Genomic DNA, 9,040 nt, shown 5'->3' with positions numbered 1-9,040 from the left:
GTGCAGCCCCACCACCTGGGGAAAAGAGAACCACTTTATGTTTACTTGACAAGAGACCTCTCTTCTAGTTCACAGCTGGCAACCCAGACAGCCAATGCCCAGTTAGCTATTGTGAACAGCTGAGGTCTTGCTAATGTTGATTGCTGCCAAAAGTTGCACAAAGGTTCCTTTGCACTGTTCCCTGCACTTTAGAGCCATGTCATCTTCAAAATCCCACCCTCTTTATTTACACCATGTTCATTTAATACTGGAGGCTGGGCTATAAGCAAAGAAACGCTTCCCACAATACACCTATGACTTGTGGTGCAGAATGGCAGTTTTAAGATGCTAAGAAATAAACTGTGAACTTAGAATTAAAATTAAACAAAATATTTCTTAAGAACTTAAACCCAATAAAATATCTTCAGATGACAGAAGTGATGACTTTCACTACAAGAAATGTTAAATAAACTTACTCAGGTTAAAGGCAAAAACTCAAATATAAATGAATAAAGAACACTAGATATTTTTCTACTTAATTTCTTAAAAAACAGTTGACTATTTGAAGTAAAAGTAACAATGTGGCATAGAATTTATAATATCTAGAAGACACACAACAAATAGCACAGATGAGAAGGTAAATGGAAGTATATTTACATACGGTTTTTACATTATATGTGAAATGTTATACTATCAATTGAAGGTATACTGTGATAGGTTAAAGACGTATATTGTGACCACCAAAGGAATCACTAAGGAAATAAAACAATGAAATAACAAGCCAAGAGAGGAGATATCATATAATACTGAGAAATAATTAATTTAAAAGGAGATTAAAAAGATGGAAAAAGAAAAAGGACAGATGGGAAAAATGGAAAAACCAATAGTATGATATGATAGTAGACTTTAAACCTAACCATATCAATAATTATATTAAATGTAAAAGCACAAGACAACCAATTAAAAGGCAGAGAAGAAGATCTACTTATATGTTGTTTTCAAGATACATAGACATAGGTAAGTTAAAAATGAAAGGATAGAAAAACGATATACCATGACACACTAATTATAAGAAGGCTGGAATAACTGTATTAATATCAGACAAAGTATATCATTTGCAATAGCATCAAAAAGAATTAAATACTTGGGAATAAATTTAATCAAGGAGATGAAAGATTTAAACAGTGAAAACTGTAAGAAACTGAGGAAAAAATTGAAGAAGACACAAATAGAAAGATATTCTGTGCTTATGGATTAGAAGAATTAATATTAAGTGTCAATACTACTCAAAGAAACCTACAGATTCAGTGTAATCCCTATCAAATTCAAATGGAATTTTCACAGAAATAGAACAAATAATTCTAAAATTTGTATGGAACCACAAAAGACCCCAATTAGCCAAAGCAGTCTTTTTCAGAAAGAACAAAGCTGAAGGCATCATGCTTCCTGAGTTCAAACTATATTACAAAGCTATAGTAATAAAAACAGCATGGTATTGGCATAAAAACCGACACACAAATCAATGAAATAGAATAGAGAGCCTAGGAATAAACCCACACATACATACACAGTCAACTAATTTTTGACAAAGTTACCAAGAACACACAATGAAGAAAGGATAGTCTCTTCAGTAAATGATGTTGGGAAAACTGTATCTCCACATAAAAAAAAAAAAAAAGAAACTGGACCCCTATCTTACACCACTCACAAAAATGAACTTGGAATTGATTAAAGACTTAAATGTAAGACCTGAAATCACTGGTTTCAAGTCTTACATTTAAGTCTTTAATCCATTCCTTTGGATCTTGTATTTTCCTTATAAATTGTCTATGGGAACATATATATATTCAATATAAAAATATATAATCAGCATGTATAATATACTATATATATCCAAGTCATCTTCATTCATTGTTCTTTTATTTACTCAATGAGTGAATATTTTCTATTATCTTAGCTTTCAGATAATATATTGATAACAATAGAATGAAGAAGTAATTACATAGATGATTTGGCAAGCCTACATGGTGTTACTGAAATGATAAAAGAAGACTAAAGAGGGGTGCCTGGGTGGCTCAGTCGGTTAAGTGTCTGCCTTCTGCTCAGGTCATGATCCCAGGGTCCTCAGATCGAGCCCCACATCAGGTTCCCTGCTCAGAAGGAAGCCTGCTTCTCCCTCTCTCACTCCCCCTGCTTGTGTTCCCTTTCTCGATGTCTCTCTCTCTCTGTCAAATAAATAATAAAACCTTTAAAAAAAATAAAAGAAGACTAAAGAAAAATAATCTTTATATTTTCACTTCGTTTATTATAAAAAATACTCTAAAAAGTGGGATCGTTTTTTTCATTTAAAAAAGTAATAGTAATAACTGTATGGTGACTAACATAACAAAAAAAGTAATAATAAAAACAATGTGTAAAATTTCATAAAAAAACTTTTTGGCTAAAACGTATAAAACCTTGCTAACGAAATTAAAATTCTTAAAAATCAGGGAGATATTATATATTTATGGATTACAAAATACAGATGTCAAGCAGATGCACGTTAGTGTCAAATCTCCCCAAATTAACCTATAGACTCAATGTACTCCCAAAGTCCCAGCTGAATCTAAACTATATATGAAAATAAAAATGATATAGAAGAGTTCAAAATATCTTGTAAGAAAAGAACAAAATTAAGGACTTTTATTGCTTGATTTCAGGATTCATTCATCAAAAGATGGCATTAGATGAGAGAAGAGAGCAAGAAAGGAACAGAGAAGAACTACAAAAACAGGTAACAGAAAGGTAATATGTACGTACCTTCAGTAATTACTTTGTGAATAGACTAAACACTCCAATCAAAAGACAAAGTGATGGATAAAAAAAGCAAGATCCTTGGGGCACCTGGGTGGCTTAGTCCGTTAAGCATCCAACTCTTGATCTCAGCTCAGATCTTGATCTAAGTGTTGTTTAAAAAGAAACAAAAAAACAAAAAGCAAGACCCATCTGCATGCTGCCTGCAAGAGCCTCATTTCAAACCTAAAGATACATGCACATTGAAAATGAAGGAATGGAAAAGCATTTATCATGCAAATTGAAGTGAAAACAAAGCTGGAGTAGCAATACTTATATTGAACAAAATAGACTTTAAAACAAAGATTGTAACAAGAGACAAAGAAGGACACTATCTAATCATTAAGGGAACAATCCAACAAGATAGAACAACTGTAAATATTTATGCACCTAACATGGGAACTCCCAAATACATAAAACAGCTAATAACAAACATAAAGGAAGTAATCAATAGTAATACAATAATAGTGGGGACTTTCACACCCACTTATATCACCGGATAGATCATCTAAACAGAAAATTAACAAGGGAACAGTGGCTTTGAAAGACACATTGGACCAGATGTATCTAACAGATATATTCAGAATATTCCATCCTAAAACAGTGGAATACACATTCTTCTCAAGCGTATATGGAACATTCTCCAGAATAAATCACATATTAGGCAACAAAACAAATTCAAAAAGATGGAAGTCATACCATGCATCTTTTCCAATCACAATGCCTGAAACTAGAAATCAATCACAAGAAAAAAATCTGGAAAGAAAACAAATATATGGAGGTTAAATAAGATGCTATTAAGTAATGAATGGGTCAACTAAGAATTCAAAGAGGAAATAAAAAAATACATGGAGACAAATGAAAACAAAAACACAATGGTCCAAAATTTGGGGGATACAGCAAAGCTGTTCTAAGAGGGAAGTTTATAGCAATACAGGACTACCTCAAGAAGCAAGAAAAGTCTCAAACAACCTAACCTTACACCTAAGGGAGCTAGAAAAAGAAGAACAAACAAAACCCAAAACCAGTAGAAAGATTAGGAAATCATAAATATTAGAGTAGAAATAAATGAAATAGAAACTAAAAAAAAAAAAAATTAATGAAATCAGGAGCTGATTCTTTGAAAAGATCGACAAAATTGATAAACTTTTAGTCACACTCATCAAAAAAAAGAGGGAGGACTCAAACAAAATCAGAAACAAAAGAGGAGAAATAACAACCAACACCACAGAAATACAAAGGATTATAAGAGAATATTATGAAAAATTATATACCAATAAATTGGACAGCCTAGAAGAAATGGATAAACTCCTAGAAATATGCAACCTCCCAAAACTGAATCAAGAACTAAAAAATTTGAACAGACCAATTACCAGCAAAGAAATTGAATGTAATCAAAAGACTCTCAGCAAACAAAAGTCCCAGACCAGACAGCTTCACAGGTGAATTTTACCAAACATTTAAATAAAGTAATACCTATTTTTCTCAAACTATTCCAAAAAATAGAAGAGAAAGGAAAGCTTCCAGATTCCTTCTATGAGGCCAGCATCATCCTGATACCAAAACCAGATAAACATACTATAAAAAAAGAGAACTGCAGGTGAGTATCTCTGTTGAACATGAAAAATCCCCAACAAAATATGAGCAAACCAAATCTAACAATACATTAAAAAAAATCATTCATCATGATCAAGTGGGATTTATTCCTAGGAGACAAGGATGGTTCAGTCTTTGCACATCAATGTGATACATCACATCTACAAGAGAAAGAAGAAAAACCATTTCAATATATGAAGAAAAAGCATTTGACAGTGTTCAACATCCATTCATGATAAAAACCCTCAACAAAGTAGGTTTAGAGGGAACATACCACAACATAGTAAAGTCTATATATGAAAAACCTACAGCTAATATTATACTCAGTGGTGAAAACCTGAGAGCTTTTCCTGTAAGATCAAGATTAAGAGAAGGATGTCCACTCTCACCACGTACTGGAACTCCTAGCCACAACAATCAGACAAGAAAAAAGAACAGGCACCCACAGTGGTAAGGAACAAATAAAACTATCACTGTTTGCAGATGACATGATACTCTATATTGTAAACCTGAAAGATTCCACCAAAAAACTACTAGAACTGACAAATTTAGTAATATCACAGGATACAAAGTCAATATACAGAAATCTGTTTCATTTCTATACACTAATGATGAAGCAAGCAGAAAGAGAAATTAAGAAAACAATGATATTTACAATTGCACCAAAGAGAATAAAATCCCTAGGAAACTTAACCAAGGAAGTGAAAGACCTGTGCTTTGAAAACTGTAAAACATTAGTGAAAGAAATTGAAGATGACGCAAACAAATGGAGAGATATTTCATGCTCATGGATTGGAGAACTAATATTGTTAAAATGTCCATGCTAACAAAAGCAATCTACAGATTTAATGCAGTCCCTATCAAAATACCAGCAGCGTTTTTCACAGAACGAGAACAAATAACCCTAAAATTTGTATGGAACCACCAAAGATACCCAAATGCCAAAACAATCTTAAAAGAAGAACAAAACTGGAGGTATTACAATTCCAGATTTCAAGATATACTACAAACCTGTAGTAATTAAAACAGTGTGATACAGGCACAAAAGCAGACACATAGATCAAAAGAACAGATAGAGAACCCAGAAATAAACCCACAAATGTATGGTCAATTAATCTTCAATAAAGGAAGAAAGAATATACAATGAGAAAAGACAGTCTCTTCAACAAATGGTGTTGAGAAAACTGTTCAGCTACATGCAAAAGAATGAACCTGGACTGCTTTCTTACACTACACCATACACAAAAATAAACTCCAGATGGATTAAGAACCTAAATGTGAGACCCAAAACTATAAAAATCCTGTAAGAGAGCTTAGGCAGCAATTTCTCTGACATCAGCCATAGAAACATTTTTTTTTTTTAGAAATGCCTCCTGAGGCAAGGGAAACAAAAGCAAACAACAACAACAACAACAACAACAATTGAGACCAAGTCAAAATAAAAGGCTTCTGTACAACAAAGGAAAAAATCAACAAAACTAAAAGATAACCTACTAAATGGGAGGACATTCTTGCAGATGACATATCTAATCAAGGATTAGTATCTCAAATATATAAAGAACTTATAGAATTCAACGCCAAAGAACAGAAACTTTCCAATTTAAAAATGGGCAGGGGCACCTGGGTAACTTAGTCACTAAAGTGTCTGACTTTTGATTTCAGTTCAGGTCATGATCTCAAGGTTGTGAGATCAAGCCCTGCATCAGGCTCCCTGCACGGTGATTCTGAATCCCTGCTTAGGTGTCTGTCTCTCCCTTTCCCTCTGCCCATCCCCATGCATGCTCTCTCTTTTTCTCTCTCTCAAATAAATATATCTTTAAAAAAATAAAATAAAAATGGCAGAAGACGTGAACAGACATTTCTCCAAAGAAGACATACGGATGGCCAACAAACACATGAAAAGATGCTCAACATCACTCACTATCAGGGAAATGCAAATCAAAACTACAATGAGATATCACCTCACACCTGGCAGAATGGCTAAAATCAAAAACTGAAAAAACAAGTTTTGGTGAAGATGTGGAGAAAAAGGAACTGTCATGCACTGTTGGTAGGAATGCAAACTGGTGCAGTCACTTTGGAAAACAATATGAAGGTTCCTTAAAAAATTAAAAGTAGAATTATCATATTATCCAGTAATTCCACTACTGGGTATTTACCCAAAAATATGAAAACACTAATTTGAAAAGATATATGCATTCCTATGTCCAATGCAGCATTATTTAAAATAATCAAACTATGTAAGCAGCCCATGTGTCCATCAATAGATGAATGGATAAAGCTGTGGGGTGTGTGTGTGTGTGTGTGTGTATGTGTGTGTGTATGAAATGGAAAGCACTTGGTCATAAAAAGGAATGAAATCTTACCATTTGCAACAACATGGATGGATCTAGAGAGTATAATGCTAAGTGAAATAAGTCAGTCAAAGAAAGACAAATACCATGATTTCATTCATATGTGGAATTTAAGAAACAAAACAAAGAGAAAGAGAAACTAAAAAAAAAAAAAAAAAACCAGACTCTTAACTATAGAGAACAAACTAATGGTTAGGAGAGGAGGTGGGTAGAGAGATGCAGGAAATAAGTGATGGGGCTTAGCAGTACACTTATCATGATGAACACTGTGTAATGTATAGAATTGTATCACTATATTGTACACCCGAAACTAATGTAATACTGTATGTTAACTATACTGGAATTAAAAATTTTTTTAAGAATTAAATGAAAAAAAGATAGTTTTAGAATATAAAAAAATAAGAAAGTATTCACAAGACATATACCTGATAATGATTTGTATCCAGAATATATGTGTCTTATCATTGTATCATTGAGTTCAGTGATACAAAACATCCAATAAAATTAGAGTAAAAGACTTGAACAGAGAATTGCCAAAATGTATATGGTGGCCAATATGCACAAAAAAAGTACTCCACATAATAATAGTCATTGGTAAAATGTAAATAAAACCATAATGAGATACCACTAAGCACCTGCTAGAATGACACCACCAAATGTTGGCAATGATGTGAAACAATTATAACTCTAATACGTTGTTGGAGAAAGTGCAAAATGGTATGACCACTTTGAAAAACTATCAACTTAAAGACTGGAACATATGACTCTGTAATTCCACTCCTAGGTGTCTACCCCAAGGGGGAAAAAAACATATTTAGTAAAATACTAGTAAATGTCTAGCCATCAGCTCTAAAAGAAATTAATAAAAATTTAAAAAATTTAAAGCTCTTTTTTGTACCATATGCACTATGCACTACTTATGCATACAAGAATATAGGTGAATTTCAAAGACATTATACTGAGAAAAAAAGACATAAAAAGTTTACTGTGGGATTCCATTAATTTGAAGTTCTAAATTTGGTTAAACTAATTTATGATGATAGAAATCAGAACAGCAGTTACCTCTTGTGGTGGGGTGGACAACTGACAATTGACTGGCAAGGAGCACAAAAGAGATTCTCTGGGGTAACGGAAATATGTTCTATCTTAATAGCAGTATGGGTTGTATGTATGTATATATTTGTCAAATTTCATCAAACTGTACAGTTAAGATATGTGCATTTACTATATGTAAAGTGCACTTTAATAAAAATCTTTTTAAACTTTAGTTTTGCTTTTGTTACTATTTCTCAACCAAAATTTTCATTAAAAGTTGTAAAATATGTCTGGTAAGATAATATGTGGAAATGTTTGTAAATATACTAAAAACATAAAGGACTGGCTTTGGATACGATGTTAGAAGTGGTAACTAGGCAGTTGGAATATGTGAAAATTTTAAATTTATTTGGAAATTTTAGGGTTTATTTATTCTAAAGAAGGGGAGAAAGGGAGAACAGATTTGCCAGAGTTTCTAATACTACACATTTTTTAATGCTCAGTGTTTTTATTTTATGACTGGGTAAGACAATGTTACTATTTTAAGTAATGTCACAAATATTTTAAAATATTGAATGACAAAACAAAATGTAATTTATGAGTTTCCCAATTGATCTGCCCTTTAAATACACTTGATCTTAGCCAAAAGGCCGAGAAGCGATGATCTATCCTTTTAATAAACATAACTTTGTTAACAGGTGTAATTTTTATATTTACAAAGTGGAATTACAAAGTGGAAATATACTCTCCTCATCTGTCTGAGATCCTTGGCTACCCCAGATATACATTTTCTCTTTAATCTTTTCCAAATCAGTCTTTTATCTCCACCTCAATAAAATGTATCTGCCAGTCAAGGTTAAGGAAAACAGCGCAGGTCTATATTTAGATGAGAGACTTAAAAGAGGTACTTGCAATAAGCTATTATAATTACTATTGTTACAAGTGGTTTTGTTGGATTATAGAGGGTGACCTTCTTGAAGTGTTCTTCAAACACGAATCAAATTCAAAACATGTTTTCTCCCAACTGGTATATCTTAACTCCCTTAAACACGTGAGCATTTTAAGTGCAATATGAAAGCCTTTCAAGTTGTTTTATGTTCATTTATGCTTGTCAAAATGTAATTTTCAAGTAATTGCTTATATGCAAATATTCTTCTAAGCTTTTCCCCTTAAGGAAGTAAAAGTAAAAAGGTCAAAGTTGTAGTCAGATTGTTTAATTCAGAGTTGTAACTTGATCAAATCTC

The 9,040-nt window shown here is 32.6% G+C and overlaps 1 pseudogene; it reads right to left on the bottom strand.

The window, feature by feature from the left end:
- Positions 1 to 8,314: 8,314 nt before the first annotated feature.
- Positions 8,315 to 8,458, bottom strand: LOC113926156 (annotated as a pseudogene).
- Between the last annotated feature and the right edge of the window lie 582 nt (positions 8,459 to 9,040).

The sequence above is a fragment of the Zalophus californianus genome, chromosome 2 (genome assembly GCF_009762305.2).
Source record: "Zalophus californianus isolate mZalCal1 chromosome 2, mZalCal1.pri.v2, whole genome shotgun sequence".
Lineage (NCBI taxonomy): Eukaryota > Metazoa > Chordata > Mammalia > Carnivora > Otariidae > Zalophus > Zalophus californianus.
This window is presented reverse-complemented; position numbering and strand designations above follow the sequence as displayed.